General features: G+C 39.4%; 1 pseudogene; it reads left to right on the top strand.

Annotated features, from left to right (window-relative positions):
• Positions 1 to 19,288: 19,288 nt before the first annotated feature.
• On the top strand, positions 19,289 to 19,389 carry LOC138752072 (U2 spliceosomal RNA; annotated as a pseudogene).
• The last annotated feature ends 5,509 nt before the right edge of the window (positions 19,390 to 24,898 follow it).

Below are 24,898 nucleotides of genomic sequence, written 5' to 3'. Positions count from 1 at the left end.
TAAAGGTGACTGTTCCATAGCCCCCTGCAACTCAGTGCAGGACAACCAAACAGTAGGGATATGCTATGTTCTCAAATAAATTAAAGCCTATTGGTTTCTCCACAATTGTCTCCTGAGTGATTGATGGTGCATCACTACCCATCTCCTGGATAGAGCAAAGGCAGAGTTCTCCGGTTCTAACCTTCCACCTTACTATTGAATAGTGTCATCGTTCACAATTCCCACCAGTCATAGGTTTCATTCTTATAATTTTTCAACATTTTCATAGGGCCCATTCCTTTTGTGAATTCCCTGGTCTATTCTTTCACTCCCTTCCAACCACTCCCCATGTTAAGGTACTTTTCCAAGCAACTGAAGGATTTGCGTTACAAATCCTATCACCCGCTTCCCTTCCTACCAGCAAGGACCAATACTTCTTCCCATTTTGTGTGGCTGCATTTATTGTTCACAATGTACTTTAGAGAAACCAAAGGGAGATGAGGAAATAGCTTTGTTGAGCACATGCTTTTGAACTGGACTTGAATTTGTTAATGCTTGGTCGCACATCCCATAAATTTTCTCCCCAGGTGGAAGGAGGGAGAAAATATTGTGGCGAAGTGGAATGAGTCTTTGAATATGCTGCAGTGATGCATCCTGACAGGATGGTTTTGATGATGTATCTGTCCAACCTGCTAAGGGATGCAGTTGACATACCAAATTTCTTTTTAAATTTTAAATAAAAAAAAATGTTAGACATAACATGGTAACAGGCCCGTTCGGCCCACGAGCCCATGTGCCCGATTATACCCAATTGACCTAAAACCCACTAGTACATTTTGAACAGTGGGAAGAAATTGGTGCCCCCTGTAAAAAGCTACACAATGACCTTGAGGGATGTATGGATTTGAACCCCAAGTCCCTCTGTTCATCTACATTCTTAAGTAACTGACCACTAACCCTATACTCAGCTTTCTGGTTTCTCCTTCCAAAATGCATCACCTCAGACTTATCCGGATTGAACTCCGTCTGCCTCTTCTCTGCCCAACTCTGCATCCTATCTATATCCTCTTGTAACCTTAGAAAACCTTCAGGTCCATCCACAACTCCTCCAACCTTCATATCATCTGCAAACGTACTGACCAATCCTTTGGTCTCTTCATCCAGGTCATTTATAAAAATCACAAAGAGCCGGGGTCCTAGAACAGATCCCCTTGCTGTACTCCACAAGTCACTGATCTCCAAGAGGAATACTTTCCTTCCACTACTACTCTCTGCTTTCCACCTGCAAGCCAATTTTTTTTTATCCACACAGCTAAAGTTGCATGGATCCCATGCCTCATGGGGGACCTTGCCAAATACTGTACTAAAATCCATATAGACCACATGTACTGCCCTACCCTCATCAATTTCTTTTGTTGCCTCCTCAAAAAACTCAATTTGGCTCATGAGACAATGACCTTCCCTTCAGAAAGCCATTCTGACTATCCTTGAGTCGGCTGTACTTCTCCAAATACTCAATGTGGTGACACAACCGCTGGACTGTCAGTGACTGCCTGCACCTGCCCACATTGCCTACTGCAGGGGGCAACCTACTGTACCTGCAGGGAGGTTACCTGGGAGCTGGCTTCACCTACTTGCTGCCAATCACCAGCCCCATATAAAGGCTCATGCCAGCCCTTGGGCAGGGGCAGAGTAGACAGAGCCAGAAGGAATACTGAACCTTGTGTGCAAGTTTTAAGCTAATTAAAGCCTGTAGTACACCTTTCGTAGTTTGTCCTCGTTTGTTTGCCCTGCAGCACACCACACTCATAGACCTTATCCTTAAGAATCCGCTCCAATAGTTTGCACACCACTGATGCATGATTCACTGGTCTATAATTCCCAATATTCTCCCTATTACCTTTTTTTGAGCAAGTGGACTTCATTTGCCATTCTCCAATCTTCAGGCATCTACACAAAGATCATAGCCACTGCTTCAGTTATCTCTTCCCTCACTTCCCACAGGAACCTGGGGTATATCGTGCCCAGCTCTGGGAACTTATCAATCTTAATGTTTTTAAGAAGATCCAACACTTCTTTTCCTTAATCTCCACACTGTCCAGGACACAGGTCTGTTCTATTCTGACCTCACCCTGATCAAGATCCTTTTCTCTTGTGAATACTGAATCAAAGTATTCATTTAGGACCTCCCCAATCTCCTCCATCTCCAGGCACATGTTACCTCCTTTAGTCTTTAGCGGCCCCACCTTCATTCTCCTCATCCTTCTTTTCTTCACATGCAGATAGAATGATTTGGGTTCTCCTTAATCCTACATGCCAAGGCCTTCTCTTGCCCCCTTTGAGTTCTCCTAAGTCCTTTCTTAAGCTCCATCCTGGCTACCATATATTTCTCATGAGCCCTTCCTGTTTCCTATATCTAATGTATGCTTCCTTCTTCCTCTTAACCAGCTACCTCAGCTGCTTCATCAACCATGGTTCCCTTTTCCTACCATTTTTTCCCTGTGCCAGTGGTACAAACCTATCCTGGTCCCTAAACTTCTTCCACATTAGTTCTGTGCTTTCACTCTTGAACATTTGTTTCCAATTTACTCTCGCTAGTTCTTGCCTTATCTCATTGTAATTTGCCCTTCCCCATTTAAACATTTTCCCATTTTGTCTGCTTTTATCCTTATCCATAGCTATGCTAAAGTTCAGGGAGTTGCGGTTACTCTCACCAACATGCTCCACCATTGAGAGGTCCGCCACCTGACCAGGTTCATTATCTAAAATTAGATTAAGTGTGGCCTCTTCACTCATCAGCTGGTCCACATACTGTATCAGGAATCCTTCTTGAACACACCTGACAAATTCTGCCCCATCTATCCCTCTTGTAGTCAGGAAGTGCCAGTCAGTATTAGGAGTTTAAATCGCCCATTACTATAGCTCTGTATTTCCTGCACCATTACAAACTCTGCCTGGTTATCTGCTCCTCAGTGTCCTGACAGTTATTTGGGGGCCAATAGACTACTCCCAGCATAGTGATAGCTCCCTCCCTATTTCTGACTTCCACACACACCCAATCTCAGTTGACACTCCCTCTGCAGCATCCTCCCTTTTATTGCCGTGATATTATCACTAACCAATAATGCTACCCCCTCACCTCTCTTATCTCCTATCCTATCCCTGGAACCTGCATCAGCCAATCCTGCCCTTCCTCCAGCCAAGTCTCTGTAATGGCCACAACATCCTAATTCCTTGTACTGATCCATGCTCTATGTTCATCCCCTTTATTCCTAATACTCTTAGCGATGAAATGGTCACATTTCAAGCCCTTGAGCTGGCTACGTTTATGTTTTGATTCCTGCCTATTCTTCATCACAACACATAGCATCATTCTTTTGACTTTCTGCCCTATTCTCTGCACTCACATTCTCGTTCAAACCTTCCCCATCCAAACTAGTTTAAACCCTCCCCAACAACAGCTCTAGCAAACTTTCCTGCTAAGATACTGGTCCCTTTCCAGTTCAGGTGCAGCCCGACCTTTTTGTACAGGTCAGACCTCCCCCAGAAGAGATCCCAATGATCTACAAATCTGAACCCCTGCCTGCTACATCAACTCTTCAGCCACACATTAGTCTGCCACAACTTCCTATTCCTACCTTCTCTGGTGTGTGGCACAGGCACCAATCCTGAGATTATTGCCCTTTGTAATGGGCGGGGGAGGGGAAGAAATAAGTTTGAGTAGAGAGGTCATTCCTAAAATTAGGGGTAAAACACAGGATTCTGTTGACTCCGTGGTTAAGTGCAAAAAACACACAAATGTCGGAGAAACTCAGCAGATCAAACAGTGCTTTTATGTAGCAAGCCCGATGTTTCTTCACCTTTGCTAATAAAGGCACTGTTTGACCTGCTGAGTTTCTCCAGCATTTGCATTTTTTTTCATTTCTATAATTAGTAAACAAAGCTCAGTTTACTGATTACTACGGTATTATTAAAAAGCCAGTTGTCTTAAATATCATACGAGAAAAACTAAACAGGTGCAAATATAACTTTGGAACTGATTTTATTGATGATGTGAAATTGATGTTTACAAACTGCTTTGAGTACAATCCTCGAAATACAACAGCTGGGATGAAGCTTCAAGCCTTCTTTTACAATCGAATAGAAAGGCAAGGATTGACAATGAAACCCGCCAATGTGAACCATCCAGCACAGCCTCAATTACCAAAAAGTCAAGAATTTAAGGTTGTTCAGTGATGTTACATTAACTAGGAACACTTTGAAAAGTGTGTTACATTTGTGAAATGAAAACTAGAATCATGTCACAGACTGCCTTGACTTTCTTATGAAACTTTACAACTTTAAATGTGACCAGCACTGGACTAAAATTATTTCTATTTCCAGGAACTCAGGAAGATGTAGTGTAAAACTGCATTTTGCTATGATAAATTTGTTGAGATTTCATAGTTTGTGCATATTGGATACAGTACTGTTTTACTGAATGACTTCTGTATGTTTTTGAAGTAACATTCATACATAGAAGTGCCTTCCACCAAACACGGAGTAAATACTATAATTTTATAAATCCATTTGTGGAACTCCTCAGTTTTCTTGTTTTGTGAAGAAATACATTGGTAATTTAAAAGGGAATCAGTTGCCAATCTCCTGTTAAAACTTTTATTTTAATCAAAAACCAACAAAAAAATGCTACACGAGATATGAGTGAGAATGTTTCACATTGGTGCAAATGATTGGTCTGCCAAGAAAGATTAGATATTTATTCAGTGTTGAAAACAATTTGTGGGGTTTTAAATTTCTCTTATATTTATGAAATTTGTAATTGAAATTAACGGGGAGCATTGAGTTTTTCATGCAGCAACATTTTCTGATTTTTTTTAAGCACATCCTTTCAAATGCTCAATAAAATGGGGAATCCAGGAAACAAAAACGGAGTTGAGAGGTCATGTTGCAACTCAACAAATCTCTGTGTTCAGTTCCGGTCACCTCATTATCGGAAGAATGCGGAAGCTGTGGAGAGGGTGCAGAGGAGATTTACCAAGATGTTGCCTGGATTGGCTCCATACAGACAGTGTGGGATTTGAACTCCATTCCTGATCACTGGCGTTGTAACAGCATTGCATTAACCAGTATGCTAACTGTGCCGCCCCTGCACTAACCGTGCCACTCTTGAAGGAATTAAAGGGGCTGGTGCACAATTTTGATTTCAGTGTGAAAGTGGTCGGATTAGGACAGGTCATTGGAGAGGTCTATTCTTGGGAACTTAAAGCTATTTCTCAGTTCTGACAAAGGCACTTCAACCTGAAATTTTGTCTCTTTCTCTTTCACAGATGTGGTCTGACCTGCTGGGTGATGTGTAATTTGGGTTGGGGACAGGAAAACTGAAGGTGGTGCTGAAGAGATGGTCGAGTGTGTCCTGCTGAAGAGATGGTCAAGAGTGTTCTGCTGGATAGTGACTTGATTTCTGGCAAGATAAACCATCTGGCTCTACAAGCACCAGAGAAGATCAAGAATAGTACAAACAGAATGCAAATTTGCATTGAAACCACATACAAACACAGCAGTAAAACTGATATTTGGCATAAATCAATACACTCTGAAATGAAAAGCTGCCAAGTGCTCTGAGGGCACAGCTTTCCTTCTATCTTCAGCATCCACTGAGCTACAAATGTTCAGATGGAAAGTCACAGACCTGAAGGTTGTGAGAGATTTTAATTCCTTCAAAATAAAAAAGAACAGGGAACGAGATGATGGTGAGTTTTAAGTTGTTAATAGAATGGGGGAGACGGTGGGAAAGAAATCTAATGGCAGCACACCTTAGGGGGGAGAGAAATGGGTGAATTTTTCAAACATCTGTTCAATATCGGTGGCTTAGGGCCACTTCATATATAGGCTGAATCATCAAGGGAGTGTCAACATAGCTGAGATTGGCTTGGTTTCCAAGTTTTTCTGAAAGAGAAAAGAAATAGAACATAGACATTACAGCACAGTGCAGGCCCTCCCACCCTCGATGTTGTGCTAACCTATATATTCCTACCAAAAGAAAATGAAACCCTCCTTTTCTCATAACCCTTTATTTTTCTTTTATCCATGTGCCTATTTTGGTGTCTCTTAAATGTCTGTGTTGTTCCAGCCTCCACCACCCTGGGAAAGCATCCCAGGCACCAATAACTCTCTGTGCAAAATAAATGATCTCTTATGTCTCCCCTAAACATTATTCCATTCACTTTCTACAGAATTATGAGAGTAATTAATCATCCATACGACCACATACAATTGTTTATCAAAGCTGTGCCAAGCTCAGTTGGCATGAACAACATTGCAAATTCTAGATTCAAAATGCAATGGTTCCTTGAAAAAATTAATAGAATTCCTGTCCTGGTCATTCCACAGGCACCAGAGGGAGCCAAACCCTTTCCTGGCTTGCCTGTTCCTGCCGAAAGTAAATTTAAAGTTCGCCTGCCTTTCTTGCTTCACTGACACACTTTCGATGTTCTCCCAGGCTAAGACTAGCCCGCTGCTCATTGGGTGTACTGATGCCTGTGTTTCTCCTCAGCTATGCGGAATGCTTGACTGCAAGATTTGTGGTTGTGGAGGACTGCATTTGTGCTTTCCTTTGATTTTCTATCAAAGAGAGAGAGAAAAAAATCCTCCTGGGAGAAAGAATCTTTGCTCATACTCAATCAGGGAGTACTTTCATTATCTATATTTACATATCTGTAATAGTAAAGGATAAATTGTTTCAGCTCTCTTTCAAAAGAGCTTAAAAATGCCTCACAAAACACATCTTAGGCTGTGATGTTTGCCAGCTCCCACAGGAGGGATCTTATTACTCGTGAAGTAATTAATAGGCTCTGCAACCCAGCAAGGCTGAGAACAAACCCAATTAGTTTTATTTCTTATTTTCACATTACACATGTGAGATAACTTGCTTGTAAATCTCAGAATAGCTGTTTTACATACAGGCTGAACATCTCTAAATCCTTCAATGTTTGGATCGTGGGAATAATAGATCTGTATAAAACAGTTCAAGAAACCAATGCATAATTTAAACTCCATGACCTGGCACCTCCACAATATCATATTCCTCCAAATGAAAGATATTTATTCCAATAGAAATGTCCAGATTAAAAAAAAAATCTTATGTTAACAGATAAAAGCTGATTTATACTCAATAGCTTCTTTCCTCCATAGATCATAGATTCTGTGTTTGCTAACTTTGATATTAAGGTCAATGTAAAAAAATCAAGTGAAGTCAATGTAAAAAAATCAAGTGAAGTTGAGGCATGTTTCAGCTTCTAAGCTCCCCCCTTTTCTTATTGCACATGCCATTCAACCCATCAGCCTGTGCCAACTGTAAGAGATGGAATTTCTTCCTGTTACTTGTGTGAACGTGATTTGTACCTGTGAGTGATGCTTTGGTGTTATTCTTGATCTTGGTCTGTAGGTGAAGGTGGTGTAATTATGTAAAGGTCAGAAATAGAGCCTTTGCTCTCTGACCTACAAAATTCTCCAGGGACTTGCCATTCATCAAGGAAGTTCTGCTTTAGTTTATTCTTCAAAGTGCAACACCTTGCACTTGTCAGAATTACATTCCATCTCCCATTCCTTGGGCCAATTTATATCTTTCATTCAGATCCTGTTGTAGCTCAGATAACTTGCTTTACTCTCTACTGCACGACCCATTTTGGTTTCATTCACAATTGTTGTCCAAGTTATTTATGCAGATGAAAAAGAACATGCATCCAGACCCAATCCTTCTGGCACACTGGCCCACGGCCTTCAATCTGAATAACAACCCTCCACAACTACACTCTCTCTCTTACCATCAAGCCAATTCTCTATCCCATGCAATCTGACTTTCTGAATGAGCCTTCCATGGCAGACCTTGTAACGGTGCATTCAGTAGCATAAGGCTATCCCCCACCCCCGCGTGAAACTATTGAACTCCTTACAGAATTACATCCAAGTCTGCAGAGCTTTACTTCTGGTGCTGATAACCAAGGTAATCTGGTCACATTGTTCATATATGACACACCCTTCCCTCTCTCCACTTCCTGCACTGAGATCCAGAGCAGTGCAGAACATTAATGTCATGCCATTGGTCAGATTGAATTCAAGCACATGTTCCAGTTGGAAGTCACCTCCCATTGGAAGGTGAAGGCCAATTTTAAGTGTTGCCAGCTATTCACAATCTTGGCTATCTGCAGTAAGGTCTAGCCACTAACTGAAGCTTGGTGTAGAAAAGAGAAAGCAAATGGTTGTATTCAACCCACAATGAAAGTAAGAGCCCACATTAATCATAAGTTATGATCCCTATGCTGTTGAAAGTTGATATCAGGTTCATCCAAATATGAACCTTTATCCTGGTTCTGCAAAATCAATGTTCCTTGACAAATTTTGTACAAATAACCCTCAAACTTATGCCAAAAAAAATTCTGTGTATTCTGCATTGTAAACTGATGGAGACCCTGAATGTCTTGATTAAAAACCAGCAAGAAGTGTTGGATGGACTACTAGGTTTATTCAAACATTGGTGCGCAAGAGGACCTTCTAGGGCTGAGTCTATCTGATGATCAAAGTTTAATACATGGTTGTACCAAGTACGGTGATTTGACTGTCTTTAGTAAGAGATCTTCTGTTCATATTCAAAGTTCAAATTTATTGTCAGAGTACATGCATGTCATCACATATAAATTCTTTCCTGCAGGGAAGGCAGAATTACCATTCATTGGTAGTGCAAAAAATTGTATTCAAGAAGATGCGTTCAAATAAACAAACAGACTGGTCAGTACAGAGAACCAAAATAAAAGTCCAAAAGTAAGAGTCCTTAAACGAGTCAATGATTGGGCTTGCTGTGAGGAGTCTGGTGGTGAAGGGGTGGCAGCTGTTCCTGAACCTGGTGGTGCAAGTCTGATGTCATACTGAACCTCCACAAACTTCGGTGGAAGTAGAGCTGCCGAGGTGTTTTGTTCACAATGCCGATAGTGTGTTGGTCTAGGAAAGATCCTCTGAGATAGTGACTCACAACAACTTGAATTTGCTTACCTTCTCCACCTCTGAAATCCCAATGATCACTCAATCGTATTTGGTCTTTCCTTCCTGAAGTCAATAACCAGCTTCTTGACTTTGGCGACATTCAGTGTGAGGTTGTTGAATTAAATTTTAAATTTAGACTTACAGCATGGTAACAGTCCTTGCCGCCCCATTTACACTCAATTAACCTACAGCCTTGGTACATTTCAAATGGTGTCAGGAAACTGGAGCCCCTGGAGAAAACCCAAGCAGACACAGGGAGAATGTACAAACTCTTTACAGACAATGCGGGATTCAAACCCTGGACCCAATCACAGGTGCTGTAAAGGCATTGCGCTAATCACTGATATGGTACACCATTCAGTCAAGTTCTCAATCTCCCTCTTGTATGGTGACTCATTGCTCCTTTTTATGCAACCCAGTATTGTGGTATTATCAGCAAATTTGTAGATGATGCTATTGTCATACCGAGCCATGTGGTATATAGCGAAATACAAGGTTAGGGTTAGGCAAGTAGAGCAGGGAGCTAAAGAATGCAGTCATCTGGTACTCCAGTACTGATGGAAATTGTGGAGGAGATGTTCTTACCAATCCTCACTGATTGTGGTCTGGAGATGAGGAAATCAAGGATCCAATTTCACAGAGGGGTATTGAGGCCCAGGTCTTGGAGTTTGCTGATCAATTTTAAGGGAATGATGGTGTTGAATTTAGACCTGTCGTTGATAAAGAGCAACCTGATGCATGCATCTTTGCTGCTCAGGTGTTCGAGGGCTTTGTGATCTATCTCTATCTAATATACTACATTTACAGTAATCAAAGAAACCCACAGACACAAGGTCAGTGTTGAGTTTGGGATGCTGTTGTTTGAGGCGCAAGATGCATGGAGAATAGGAAAACTGGTTCTTTAACCTGAATAGCAGGTAGTCATGTATTGGATTCATTTGAGAACTCAGCAGTAACACTGGCTTTGTCCTTTATCTTGTAAATGCAAGTCTGTAAATGTTTCTGAAAGCAAACAATACCAGTAAAATCTCAGGGGAGGCCACAGAGCGGGGAAAAGTGGTGATGCAAAAAGAAATGCAAGAAGAGCAAGGTGATATTATTGCTAGCAGTGACTTTAGAGACTTATGAATCAATCACAACTCCATGAGCACCACTGACAAGGTCTCTTGGGAGAACATTTGACAGAACTTCATAATCTGATGTTGTCGAAGATTTTTGCAAGTTCCAAGATTAGTACGTACAACATGTGTAAACCAGTGGCAAATAAAATGATTGCTCAGGCTAAAGGCAATGATACAGACATGCAATTTTCAGAGGTTCTTTAGATCCAAAACTGCAAGATAATTTAGCATGCAGACTTTGATCAGAATTTGGTTGGCTGACACAATAGCCCTGTAGTTAGTGTGGTTATCTTACGTCATGGTCTCAAGTTTGATCCTGAGCTTGAATGCAGGTTGTACAGACTTTTCTCTCTATTACTTTGATTTGTTATGCTATGGAGTTTCTTCCACATCTCAAAAATATGCTGGTAAGTTAATTGGCTGCTGCAAATATCTCCCCAGTGCAGCTTAACAGCAGAAAAGAGAGTCAAAAGGGAATTACTGGCCTTGTGTAAGAAATAATAATTTGTTCTGGTACTGGGAAATAAGGGGAGGGAGAATGGGACAAAAAGGATTGCTCCCTTGGAGCTGGCAAGAATTGAATAGCTCAAATGGCTTGTTTCCAAGTTGTTTTAAGTCTAAGGTAATGTGAGGGATCAGAGACTCAAGGAATTGTTCATGTATTTTCCCCACTTGCTGCCATGAGCAACGTCAGCTTCAGTTTTACAGATCCTGGTCTCCAGAGTGCCATCCCTGTGGTGAACTGCTGTACACTCTTTAACCTAGCTCCGCCCTGTTCTTTGGCTGGACCTGTGGGGACCTCCCTCTTGACCCTGTATAAAGATTACAACACCACAACCTCTCCCCAGCAGGCCTGGGTCACAGCACAGGATGACCCTTCAAGTTTATTGTAAATAAAAGCCTATAGTTCGTTTACTCTGGTCTTTTGAGTTTTTGATAGTGGATCAACCCTGAAATCCACTCAGATGCCCTTCCTCCCAAGAGAATGACTGGCCACATTTTGTGGTGGTTTCACAAGAATTTCCTCAGTCATATGGAGAGAAGAAAGATGCTGTGATTTAGATTCGGTTTCTATCATTCAAAGCAAATGGTGCTTCTTTCCTGGAGGAAATGGTGCCCCACTTAGAGAGATGCTTTGATGAAGGTTGATTTGTCTAGAATTACTGGAACACAATGACAGCTTTGATGCATAAACTTGCATGTTATAAAAGTAATTAAAATCCTTGAGGATTAAATGAACCATATAAATAGATATTATTTTATCCTCTCTGGGTTGGCACAAGCTGACCTGTAATTTGAAGTATGTCATCCAATAACTACCCATTAATAACCTATCCCACCCCCCCCCCCCACCAATTTATCAAATAGTCCTTTTATGCCTTCCCCCTTATCTTTTCTGCAAATTAAAACAAATGATTTTTCTCTCTCTGTTCCAGTTTTGATAAAACATCAACTCTATTTCTCTCTGCGCAGACTTACATTGGCTTGCTCAAGCAGCTATCTGGGCAGGCAACCTTAGGCTTGATGAAGGTCATCTTTTTTTCAGGGGCATCATTAAGGAGGAAAGAGAGTTGGAAAAGGAGAAAGTTTGGAGAGTTAAATTTGGAGTTTGGACATTTTGCAGCTGAAGTCATGTCTGGCAGCAATTAATTAATTGTGGAGTAATTCATTTCTGGGATCAGTAAGACGCTAGATTTGGAGAAGCTCAATATCTCAGAGAGCTGCAGGAGATTACAGAGATAGGAGCTGGTTTTAATGCTTCTTTTGTGGAATAATTTCTGATGAATTATGGGATCAGAATGGTTTTGGTGCAAAAGTTTCAGATTTAACTGAAATTTTATCAAATTAAAACCTATTGTCCCAGCAACCTATCGTGACCTACCTTGGACACACAACGTTTCTTCACTTGTCGGGAAGGCACAACAATGACTGAACTTTCTGAGAAGCCTGAAGCGGGCAATGCTAATGGCCACCATTATGTCAACCTTCTACAGGAACTCCATCGAGTGCATCCTGTCTGCATCATAGTGTGGTATGCTTGCTGCAGAGAAATAAATCAGAGGCCACAGGACTATAAGTATGGCAGAGAAGATCACTGGAGTGTCCCTTCCTCCTCCCCCACCCCACCAATCGACATGATCTATATGGATTATTGACTGAAATCATTGAGGGGTCCTTCCAACCTGCACACAGCCTCTTTCAGTTGTTCCTGTTGGGAAAGAGATACAGGAGGATCAGAGCCAGAACCACCAGGCTGAGGAACAGTTTCTTCCTACAGGTAGTGAGAATGCTGAATAAACAAAGGAACTGCTCCCACTAACCACCCGAGACTCTCATATTCACAAAACAATATTTGCTTGTATGTATGCAATACTTTTCCTGAATATGCATTGTTTGTCTGAAAGTATGTCATATCTAGTCATGTGTCAGTGTGCTTTGCACTGAGGGCTGGAGAACACTGTTTGGTCGGTTTGTACTTGTGCAATCAAAAGGCAATAAACTTGACTTGGAAACCAGCAAAAACTGTTTTTGTCCAATCAATGTTGTAAAGTTTTAGAAATAAAGAGGTGTACAATACAGAAAAGTCTGAAATTTGCAATGTCTTTAGCATGTGTTAAAAGAGGAAAACAATAAAAATGATCTAAATTAGCTATCTGCTAATTTTTCCTTGCAAATCAGCCTTTCCTAAATACCTTTCTATCACTAACCCCTGGTGCCTGCTGCTATTATCTCAGTCTATGGCAAAAAGCACAGTAACAGCTTTGCTTATTCAGCAGAACAGTTTTATAGCAATTTGATGTCCTTCGGAACAACTCTTCCATGCGGCCAGACACATTCAAGAGGTTTATCAGTAGGTGAGTGCAGGTGATAACATCTGAAAGGTTTCTTGATGAAAATGGAAGCCCAGTTAATGCATAGCTCCAGGCAGCTTTGTGTGCTAGATGGAAGGTATAGGACAGATTTTAGGAATCTACCTCAAAATTATTCCTAAACCACCCCTTTTCTACATCTTCTCAGTTCATTGTTTACTTCTGATGTACACAAGCCCACCTCACTGACAAAAGGCAAAGGAGGAAAAACCCAACACCCAACCCCAACCAACCAATTTTCCCTTGCAACCGCTGCAATCGTGTCTGCCTGTCCCGCATCGGACTGGTCAGCCACAAACGAGCCTGCAGCTGACGTGGACTTTTTACCCCCTCCATAAATCTTCGTCCGCGAAGCCAAGCCAAAGAGAGAAAGAGAAGACACAAGTGTAGTGCGCGTCGAAAGAACCAAAGACTTGTTGATCGAAACCAAGGCTTTTATTAACTAAAAGACGGGAGCATATCACAAGTAGGTTGACCAGTCCAGAATGACCTGGTCTGGCTAGGAGCAATCCTTTAAGACCTGCCAGTAGGTGTGGCTACACTCTCAGCCAATCACAGTCATCCTACACTACATTCTGTACATATACACATTGGTGATAGAATCTGTACTATCACAGCAAGGAAATTGTTTCTTTTTAAATTATTTTTATTGATTTTAATAAAGGACTTATGCAAACAAAAGGATATAATTGAATAAGGTGATATGGATAGTTACACAAATTGAGTAAGATACTCTGTATAGCACTAACATACATAAATTGTAATTCATATCCATAATTCATATACTAAATAGTATATAGTTTTTTTTGTGAAAAATAAACTTTATTAATACAAAAAAAGGAAAGAAGAAAATAAGAGGTGAAAAACTCAAACACCTTACCTAACTGCGTTGCCAGATGATTAATATTAAAAGAAAAACGAAGCTAAAAAAAAATAAGTAACATGGAAAAGATACAAGTCAGACCATTTAATTACATTGGAGTAAAAATATAAAATAAGATAGTGAATCATAAATGACCCCCATAATGTCTGGAATCTTATATCTGATATATTTTATAATCTGATATATTTTTTAATTGAATAACAAATCTTTTCCATATTTCATACAGGACATGATGTCACTCAAACATTGATCATGAGTGGACGGGCCAGCATCCTTCCATTTAAGTAAAATCTTATGCCTGGCCAAAAGAAATAGCATGACTCTGAACCAGAGCTAAAGAAGAATCATTCCTTCCTGCTCTGCTGAAGATGCCCTCCATAGGATTTGGTATTAAATCTATATTGAACATTTTTGATAAAGTATGGAAAACCTCTCTCCAGTATTTATTTCTTCAAGGAAAAAATAGTTTGTTAAAATCCAAGATAAGTAATTCCCATTTGAACAATCCAAACGTTAAATCCAAATATAGGAATCCTGAAATCTCAAAAGCGATAAATCGCCTTTCTATCCTTATTTCCTTTTCTATGCTGAAGACTGTGTATAAGTATTCCTTGAAAGTTTCATCCTTTTAATACTAGAATGTCTACTTTTCCCTGTAACTTCTTCCACTCAACCTAGCTCTCAGCAATCTCCTGCCACAGCCCAGAGTGCCCTGTGATGGTCAATGAACAAGACATGGTGATGGACAGTGATGGGCAATGAATGATGTCCAGTGACAGGCAGTAAAGGATCACTAATAGGTAATAACTGGTGTTCAATGACTGGAAATAAGCATATTACATCGAGATGGGCAATAAATAATGCCTAATGATGGGCAAAACTGTTGCCAAGCAATGGGCAATAAATTGTTCACATGAGATCACATAAGTAAAGCCCACTACCTGAAAATAAGTTTTTGGAAGCATCAACATTCAAGGTAAAACATCAATCAGAACGTTCTCCAACTTATTGTCAGTAAGACAATAATGATAAATTATAATGCACACTTCATATCAAAGATGTCTAAAAGCACCGGAGGGTGTTCAAATTATTATTTTTTTCTCTCTGATGTCAGGGTGGACTTTAAAAGCATGATGAAAGTCTTCTGCTTTCAGGAACACTATGAAGGATAAAAGAGAAGTAGAACTTAAAGGTGGCTTGGGAGAGAGTTCAAGAATTCAGAAGTAAATCATGAAAATCTGTAGACACTGTGGTTGAAATAATAATACAAAATGCTGGAGAAGCTCAGCAGGTCAAACAGTGTCTTTTATGTAGCAAAGGCAAAGATACAGAATTCATGTTTTGGGCTTGAGCCCTTCATCAAGGTATGAAAGAATGGTGGCAGGCATCTGAAAAAAAGGGTGGGGGGGGTGTGGGGGTGTGGAAAAGGCAGGAGGTGATAAGTAGAGAAAGGAGGGAGGGGACAGTAGCAATGAAGGGGAGGAGGGATGACTGGGTGGGTAAGGGAGGAGAGAAATGGAAAGACAGGATAGAGGGAGGGGAAAGAAAGTAGAGAAGTCAATATTAAGGCCATCAAGCTGGAGAGTGCCCAGATGGAAAATAGGGTGTTGTTCCTCGAATCTGCGGGTGGTCTAGGTGGGATAAAGCACAAGGCCATGGACAGACATGCGAATCTGGAGTGTGACTTAGAAGTGAAATGGTTAGCTAGTAGGAGGTCAGTGCTGTTGCGGATGGAGAGGAGCTGCTCAGTGAAGTGATCTCCCAATCTGCAACTGTTCTCTCAGATGTAGAGAAAGCCACAAAGGGAGCACCAAATGCAGTAAATAAGTCCTGTGGATAGAGGTGAAGGGTTGCTTCACTTGAAAGGCCTTTTTGGGTCCCTGAACCATTGTGAGGGAGAAGATGTGGATGCAAATGTTGCACCTCCTGTGGCCACAAGGGAAGGTGCTAAAGTGGGGAGGGGGGGGAGAGAGACAATAGGTGGGGAATGATGAGTGCCTGAGGGAATTATGAAGGGTGTGGTCCCTTCGGAAGGCTGAGAGGGGAGGAGAAGGAAAAATGTGCCTGGTGGTGGATCTGGTAGTAATTGCAGATAATGTGTTGGTTGCAGAGGCTAAGAGGGTTGTAGGTGATAAGGATTCTGTTTGTTGCATCTGGAGAAAGAGGGGACCAGCTGTTTAATATGTGAAAATTCTTTCCTCCTCTTAACCAGATGATGCAAACCTTTTACATACCAACTAAGGAAATTAATAGAATTATCCATCATTTTCCATAATTAATGTAGATTAATTAGTAGCCACCTTGAGGTAAAAGTATGAAATGGGTGATATGTTGTAAATAATCATAACACAGTCAAAGTTTAAACAGATACCTAAAGCCATAGCAACTGTGAGAAAAATATCCCACTCCCTCCTCCCCACTCCTCCCTCCCCACACCCAGAAAGCTGCTAAAGATTTTCCAGGAAATTTAACAAAGCAATCTATTTTGCCCACAATTAATTCTCTCCTTGCTAGACCTGTTGACATCAGCTCCACTGCTGCTAATATAAATGTAAGCAGCTCTTCCAAAAATGATTAATTCTATTCTGAACACAATCAAAACACTGATTTCTTTCAAAATTTCTCATGTATTTCTTCTCATAGAGATTTAATAGTTCAATAAATTTAATAGAAAGAAAAATATTAAAGTAAAATTTTAGTCAATGTTACTAAAAGAGAAATGAATTTTTATTTTTCAGTATTCTTCTCATAAGAATTTAATAGTTCAGTGAATTTAATAAAGAGAGAAGAAAAAAAAGCACTTGCATGAATACAGCCCTAGTAAATTTATTAGCCCAGAAAAAAAAAGAAAAAAATTCCCAGGCAAAAGGAACCAACTGTTATGTAATAAATGTTGGAAACCTTAAAAGTAATAACATTCACTCATCTTCAATCCTCAAGTAAAAGTTCCTGCTGGACATGATGTAGTAATGACATCTTCTAGGTAGCTCCGACTCTTCAACAGAACTCAACCACTTCTGACCATTAGAAAGTGTAATGCGGAGATGCGCAGGATACAGCAGGGAAGGTTTCGATTCACGTTTGTACAGCTCTGACATTACTTCTCTGTAATTGCTGTGCTGCTTCATGACTTCAGGACACTAATCTTCTACAATTCTGTTATGCTGGCTGCGACATTCAAGTGCCCGTCTTCGTATGGCTTTATGAATCAAACTCCTTTATTTGATAATGACATAGTTGAAGAATGACTAAACGCGGTCTCTGATTGGGAGCTGACTTAGGTATTAAAGAGTGATGAACTCTAACACTGGGAAAGAGATGAAAAAAGCTCCTGAAAGATCTTGTAAAGCAACTGCAAAAAGTAGTTTGAAAGTTGCCCACTTTCTGTAGATTCAGCCAAGCCCAGGATAAGTAAATTCCATCATCTGGTCCTGCCTTCTAAATCAACAACTTTTGCCATTTGTTTCAAATTTCTGTCATTTAATCTGGAGCATGCATCTTCCACTTTATTGACACGATCAATTAAGTTGCTCAATTCCTGCTCAACAAATGTCAAACATTCACCGTGTTCTTCAGTTAACTTTTGGACTTGGTTAAATTTGACCCAAGACTTCTTTAAGATTGTCAGTTAACGTCTGTCTATGTAAATTCAATACCTCAGCAATAGCCTCCATAGTCAGATTCGTTGGCAATTCTTTTTTTCCTACTTTGCTTATTGTAGCCATTTTTATGCAAGTATAAGTAGAAGAAAGAAAAGGTGAATAATATGAATCACTTTAATTGTAGCATAAAGAACTGAACAGATGGAAGAACTAAAACAACCTGTACCCAGGAGAGAGGTGGGGAGCAAAATAGAAGAGGAGCAACTTTGTCCTGGTACTGATGAAAAATATGACATCAACCCATTGTGATAGTACATATTCTATCACCAATGTGTATATGTACATATGTACAGATGGTTGTGTAGGATGACTGTGATTGGCTGAGAGTGTAGCCACACCTACTGGCAGGTCTTAAAAGATTGCACCTTGCCAGACCAGGTCATTCTGGACTGATCGACCTACTTGTGATATGCTCCAGTCTTTTAGTTAATAAAAGCCTTGGTTTGGATCAACAAGTCTTTGGTTCTTTCGACACGTATTACACCCATGCACGCAATTCATTATCGTGAGGTGTTCAAAACCTAACGGACACAGAAATACTTTGCCCGCTTTCTTTTTTTGTTGCTACCTCAAGAATAGAGTAATTCTTGAGCTCTTGCAACTCATCTTGGTCTTTCTCCAGAGGTCATTTGTGGGGTGTAATTGGGCAGCATGACCTTATGCGCCAAAAGGGCTTGTTACCTTGCAGTATGCCTAAATGTTTTGAAAAAAAAATGACAGAGCTATCTGCAACTTCCATTATCTAACGCAAAGCAGAGGACCCCAGATACCAGACAGACTGATGTTGATTTCATCTGGGCACACCCTTAATTGATAAAAATTACCCAGCTCCAATGAAAGATCAAATTATTTCAACAAAACAAAATATGAAAATTGCTTGGTGCATCTCCCACCGGACACAACATACACTGAAGTTAAAAAAAGAATACAGCAATTCAGATAATAGAGAATGATTTGCAGTTTTCAACAGCAACAAGAATACAAATTATGTGAAGGCCCAGAATAAACACAACATCTTTTCATGATGTAGCTCATGGTTAGAATAATTTGACAGGTCAGTGATAATATTTATTTACCATAATTTACCACTGAAGAAAAATAATACCAGTGTGTGAGCTATCATAATCATCTGGTTTGTTTCACCACATAACTGCTGTGCTACTGGATTGCAAAGGCCAAAGTTCCTTTTTGCTTGATTATTCCGAATTGTCATGCATCAATAAAGAAAGTAACCTTATTGCAGCTGCAATTCATACAAATCCACATGGGTAATTAGGACTGTTTTTCTCCACAGACATTCCTTTGAGGGACTAATACACGGAGTAAAGGCAAAGTGTTTTCCTTGAGGGAATGCGTGACATGCCCAGTTGCCTTCAGAAAAGAGATTTTTAATTTAATTTTTTTTAAAATTTAGACACACAACAAGGTAATAGGCCATTTTGACCCAAGTGCTCATGTCGCCCAATTAACCTATAAGCCCTGGTACATATTGAATGGTAGGAAGAAACCGAAGCCCCCGGGGAAAACCTACGCAGACACAGAGAGAACGTCTAAACTCCTTACAGACAGCTGGCTAATTGTGCGAATCTCAATGTTAACAGTGGGGACTCTCATCCAAACAGCATTATGACGTGTAACATTGGTATAAACAGAACACAGGATTCATTTTCATTTTCCACCTTCCATGGTAAAGTAGAACAATTGAATGCTTTCTCTCTGAAGCCTTATTCCCTTCATATTTCTTCTCGGCCTTTTGGCTAAGATCAAGTGTAGTATCTGTTCCTATCAGTGGATACACATTCCAATGATTGGAAAGAATAACTTTTATGGAATCCATTTCAATTGGAGGACTGACTTGTAATGATTTGTCAGAATGGTTCTAAACTGTCCAATGGGATTCTGAATTCTTACGATAAAATACTCATTGTATCCTCAGGATTTTGTCATAATGGATGACCTGACATGTGTGGCTTTACTTGCCTGGCTAACACGTAAAACAAAGCTTTTCACTTTATATGGGTACATGTGACAATGAACAATTCAATTCACAAATACATCTCATCAAATGGGAAAATATTACCAGGCTATACCATTGTTAACATATTCCGCCATCATTATGTGGAATCGTACAGACAGCTATTCAAGTCCCAATCACAAGTAATAGTACCCTGATCCTCATTTCCTACCTTTTTGTTTCGGAATTCTCTATATTGTCATTCACAACTTCCACCATCTTCAATAGGATTCCACAACCTGACATAATGCATCTCCCACCCCTTTCAGCATTTCCAAAGGATCATTTCCATTCTGATTTCATGGTGCAGTTTTCCATCTCCAATAACCATACACCTTTTCACAGCACTTTCCCCATACAGGAGAAGCAACTCATATTTTTCTAATCTCTTCTCACCATATTATCCAATGACCCAAACTATTCTTGCATGTGATGCAACAGTCCACCTGCGCATCTAACTCATTGTATTTTCTCTCTCTCTCTCTCTCTCTCTCTCTCTCTCTCTCTCTCTTCAATCAATTAACTAGAACCTTCATCAACAGATTACCACAGCAACCTGACATCAGAAGTATTTTCTTTATTTTATACCTCCCTCGGAGTTTATAAAACATAAAAGTTCTTTGCCTAAAACTTGCCTTTTTTTCTCTTCCCACTGCTGCCACCCGACTTACAGAGTGCTTAAAATTCAGATTTCCAGCATCTGTAATTTTCTTGATCATTACTCATTTGTTTCTGCTCAGACTCAGTGAATGTAACCAATGAGAACTAAGCTATCAAAGCTTTCACCTCAATTCCCAGCTGAGATGAGTTGGTTAATCTTAGATCTGGATTTATTATGTTCACAATGGCAGCAATGAGTCTGTAAGTAGACAGAAAGCTATGATGGTGCTTAGGATATTGTTACCTGAGCCAATATCTAGGCAAGGTGGAAGAGAAAATTATTTACAGAAAACATCCCAATGTGTTTGCAGCTACAAGAACATTTTATTTAAATGTCACAATTTTACTTACTGATGCAATGACACATGAAAATGATAGTGAGTTAAAAAGGGCAAATTCAAGTCTGTGGAAGGACACAGGCCCAAACCGTTGATTTTATTTAGATATACCTCCTATGGATGCTGTGTGACGTGTTGAGTCCTATTTTTGTACATTTGCTGCAATTACAGCGTGTGTAGACATTCATGTTTCGCAGTGTAGGATCTTCATGTCCACTCAGATCTCTCAAGATCACTCATGAGATTGAACAAAAATCAATTAAAAGAGGAACTTTAGCAGTCTATACTTACCTGTAGTCAGATGTATTGGTAATAAATTCTGGGTGAAATTATGGACTTTGGGAAATTGATCTCCGGAAACTTGAGTTCGAGTTACCTCCCTCTTTATCTGGTGTCAGTCACAGAGTGTCAGGCTGTGAACAGCATGCCTCCCTCCACCGCCAGTGGAAATTGGAGTTTTGACCAAGATACAAAGCAAACAGTGCAACACCTTCTTACTGTGTGGAGCTTTCGGGCAACACATTTAGCATTGCAGTCAGAGCAACTCTATTACACTGCCAGCAGCCTGGGCTCAAATCCAGTGCTGGGTGACATCTTTAAGGAGTTTGCATCCTCTCCTCAAGTTCTGTGTGCTTTTTCCAGGTACTCTGGTTTCCTCCCACCCTTCCAAACGTTGTTTGGGTGTAATTGGGAAATACAGGTTTCATGGGCTGGAAGGGCACTCTACCATGCTGTATCATTAAATTTAAATTAGGATTAAAATGAAAAATTTTTGGCACAATCTCTATGCTAAAACAGGACCCTTGTGACTCCTAACAGGAGCTGCATTCAGAGCTTGCAGGAGAAATGTTGGTGCATCACTGACTGCCACGAAGTGATTCCGTGCTTAAAGAATCTTCTCCATGGAAACCACACCACAAACTGCCATGTGGGACAGGGATAGATGGGAAGGGATACATGGAAAGAACTGAGACAATACTCTTCCATGTTTCTAAGAGTTCCCTTACACAATAGCCCAGTCTGATCGACTCCCATGCTATGAATGGCTCAGTTCCTCTGTGAGATGTGGAGTGACCAAGGAATCGTGGTCACTGCTGCCTTAAGGTTAATTGGGCATTGAAGGGTCAGGATAATTGCACAATTTTTGTAAAGCAATCTATCCAGCTAAATAATTATGCATGATTCACACATAAGAAATATATGCAAGGGCGTGGCAAGATGGCATAAGGATCAGACGTACCTTCCAGTCCTCTCCTGACTCTATCTTATTGTTTTGTCTAGAAATGCCCGTTAAAATTCTTTAAAAGTTTAGATAATTTCAGTGCTGTTAATTTAACTTATGATGGTACAATTGGTGAAAAAGAGCAAAAAAAAAACGACAACAGATCATCAAAAAACTACATTTTCCAAAAGTTCAAGTTTTGGAGCCTACCTGCAGGAAAGACACCGGGACTCAGCGTGAAATGGATCCCAGGAGAGAGGTACAGTGTTCAGATGTAGAGCTCTATGTTACATCGGTAGAGCCCCCTAAAGAGGGTGCCAAACAGCCTTTAGAACAAAGAGTTACTCAAAGGCATTTGTCAACTGTAGAGGTGGCGCTGCAAACTGCACCTCTTGAGATAGAAGAACCTATACAACTTGATGTACTGGGAGAACTTAATACATTATGGACTGGGGAAAACACTGGCCAGCGTCCTCCAGTCACTGCTGGAGAGGCTGTGGCTGGGGTTTCCACACGCAGTCATACTACAAGGAAGGCAACCAGAATGAAGGAAGGAACAGAAGATCCTTTGGTTATGCAGAAGAAGCAGGAATCTGTTGAGCTAAAATCTCTTCCAATTGAAAAGATTTTTGTGAATCTTGAATCTAAATTATCTTATACAATGCAGGGATTATCCAAGATTATGACTGAAATTGGTACTAGGTTTAATACTCTGGTGAAAATACATTCTCAACAGATGGCTAAGTTTGGAGCTTTTAAGCTTGAAGTGAGAGATAAATTTAATTCGTGTGAAGAAGATATAGACAAAATACGGGATCAAGTTTTTGATGTGACCAAAATGGTTGAAGACTTACAAACTCAAAATAAAAATTTGGTGAAAAAGATTGATTATTTGGAAAACCAATCCAGACAGAACAATATAAAGATTATTGGTTTGCCGGAAGGTATGGAGGGACCAGACCCAAGAAAATTTTTTACTGAATGGATTCCGCAGGTGCTGGGTCAAGAACATTTCCCGGAAGGTATAATACTGGAACGTGCTCACAGAACCTTGCGTAGAAGACCTATTTCAGGTCAAAGTCCAAAACCTGTTTTGGTTCGTTGCTTGAATTATTATGACAGAGAAATAATTTTACAAGTGGCTATTAGAAATGCACAACAGAGAAAATCTTCCTTGATGATTCAAAATAATCGAGTTTTCTTCTATGCGGATTTGAGTCAAGAAGTTATGTTCCAACGACGGGAATTCAATCCTGCTAAAGAGTTGTTGTGGAAGAAAGGTTACAAGGCAACCTTTAGATATCCAGCTGTTTTGAAGGTTTTTCAAGATGGTTACCAACCAAAGTTCTTTGATTCTCCAAAGGAAGCTATAGCATTTGCTCAAGAGCTGCCAATTACTCAGTTTCAACAGAGACATAGTCCGCCGCGATCTCTAAGGAGACAAGAGATGGAAGAAAAGAGCCATGCTCCAAGAAGGAATGGTTGTAATGGTGACTTGGCAGTTGGAACTGATTAAAAGAAGTGTTGTCCTTTTTTTTTCTAATTTTTTTTTAAAGAAAGGGATATTAAATAATGATGATGTTAGTTTAAGATGAAGTGAGAGTTGGGGGAGAGAACTGGATAGGCACTATTTCCTGAAAGTCATCTGCTACGTGTGAGTTATCTCACACCCATTTTTTTTGGGGGAGTTACCGCATTGCGCGGTTTAGATGGGAGGGGGTATTTTTAACCTCCTACCTGTTTTTTTTCCTTTTTTTTTGTATTATTAGATTAAAGAGTGAAGGGGTTTTTTTTTGTAATATAAAAAAAAGCATAAGAAAGTATTTGATTGTTTAAAAAACTAAAAATTGATGTGGTTTTTTTTGTAAAGTTTATTCAGTAGATAAGGAATATCTGAAATTTAAATGTGAATGGGATGGATAAGTTTTTTTTAAATTTTTTCTTTAACTTTAAGGTGAAAGGAGTGGTAATTCTGGTGTATATTATTTTGCTATTTTAGTTATAGAACGAAGGGAATAATGGTGAAAGTTATAAATTGAATTGTTCAATTCTTAATGAGGCTTGAATTTTGTTTGTGGTTTATGCTCCATTTGTTGAAGATATAGATTTCATTGTAGATGTGTTTTTATTATTTGGATATCTGAATTTTAACGTAATGATTGGGGATATTTAAATGTGGTATTGGAGCTTTTATTGGATAACTATTCAAGAGTAAAAGGGAAAAATGGTGGAAGAATACTAAAATTGAATTGTACAATGCTTAATGAGATTTGAATTTTGTTTTAAGATGGTTGTTTATGTGACTAATATGATGATAGATGTGAAGTTAGTTGATATTTGGTGAAGGTTTATCTCTATAGAGAAAGTTTTTTTTCATCTTTTTTTCCATGCTACAATTTTTTTTAAGAATTGATTATTGTTTAAGAATTTTTGATGGATAATGTTACTAACTTTACTAATTTTTTATATTAAGTTTGAGTTTAATATATGTTTCATCTTAACTCCATTTGTTAAATATATGCATTTAATTTTGATTTAAATATGTTTTTTAAGTCTGATATCTTAGTATTAATTACTTTTCTTTTTGTTAGTATTTTAATCGGTTATGTTTTTGTTGTTTTTTGTAAGTGGGTTTTTTTCTCACATATATTATTAACTTTATTAATTCTTCACTCTTTATTTTGGGGGGAAAGGGGGGGTTGGACTAATTTGAGTTGGGTTATTAATGTGTAATAATTATTGGGGAAGGTATAGTTTATTTAGATTACTGATACTGTATTGTAATTTTATTATTTTATTCTTAATTTTTTTTAAATGTAATCCTATATGTTATTCATGTTATAAAATCTTAAATAAAGTTTAACAAAAAAAGAAATATATGCAAAATGGTCCAGACATATTAGCATCACCAATCGAAAAGCAGGCCTGTCAAGTTTCAGATTGTGGAGCAATAAAGGTAATGATAGAGTTTCTCAAATGTTTCTACCTTTGGTATTAATTCAGGAACAAGATCTGCTTAACTGGCAACCTCTTCGATTGTGCATCCTTCTAGTAGGAGAGGAAATTAAATGAAAGATGTCTATCTGTAAAAAGAAATTGGAATAAAACTAAAC

This window comes from Narcine bancroftii, chromosome 1 (assembly GCF_036971445.1).
Source record: "Narcine bancroftii isolate sNarBan1 chromosome 1, sNarBan1.hap1, whole genome shotgun sequence".
In the NCBI taxonomy this organism is placed as follows: Eukaryota; Metazoa; Chordata; class Chondrichthyes; order Torpediniformes; family Narcinidae; genus Narcine; species Narcine bancroftii.
The sequence above is the reverse complement of the archived record's forward strand: the minus strand, read 5'-3'. Positions and strand labels throughout refer to the sequence as shown.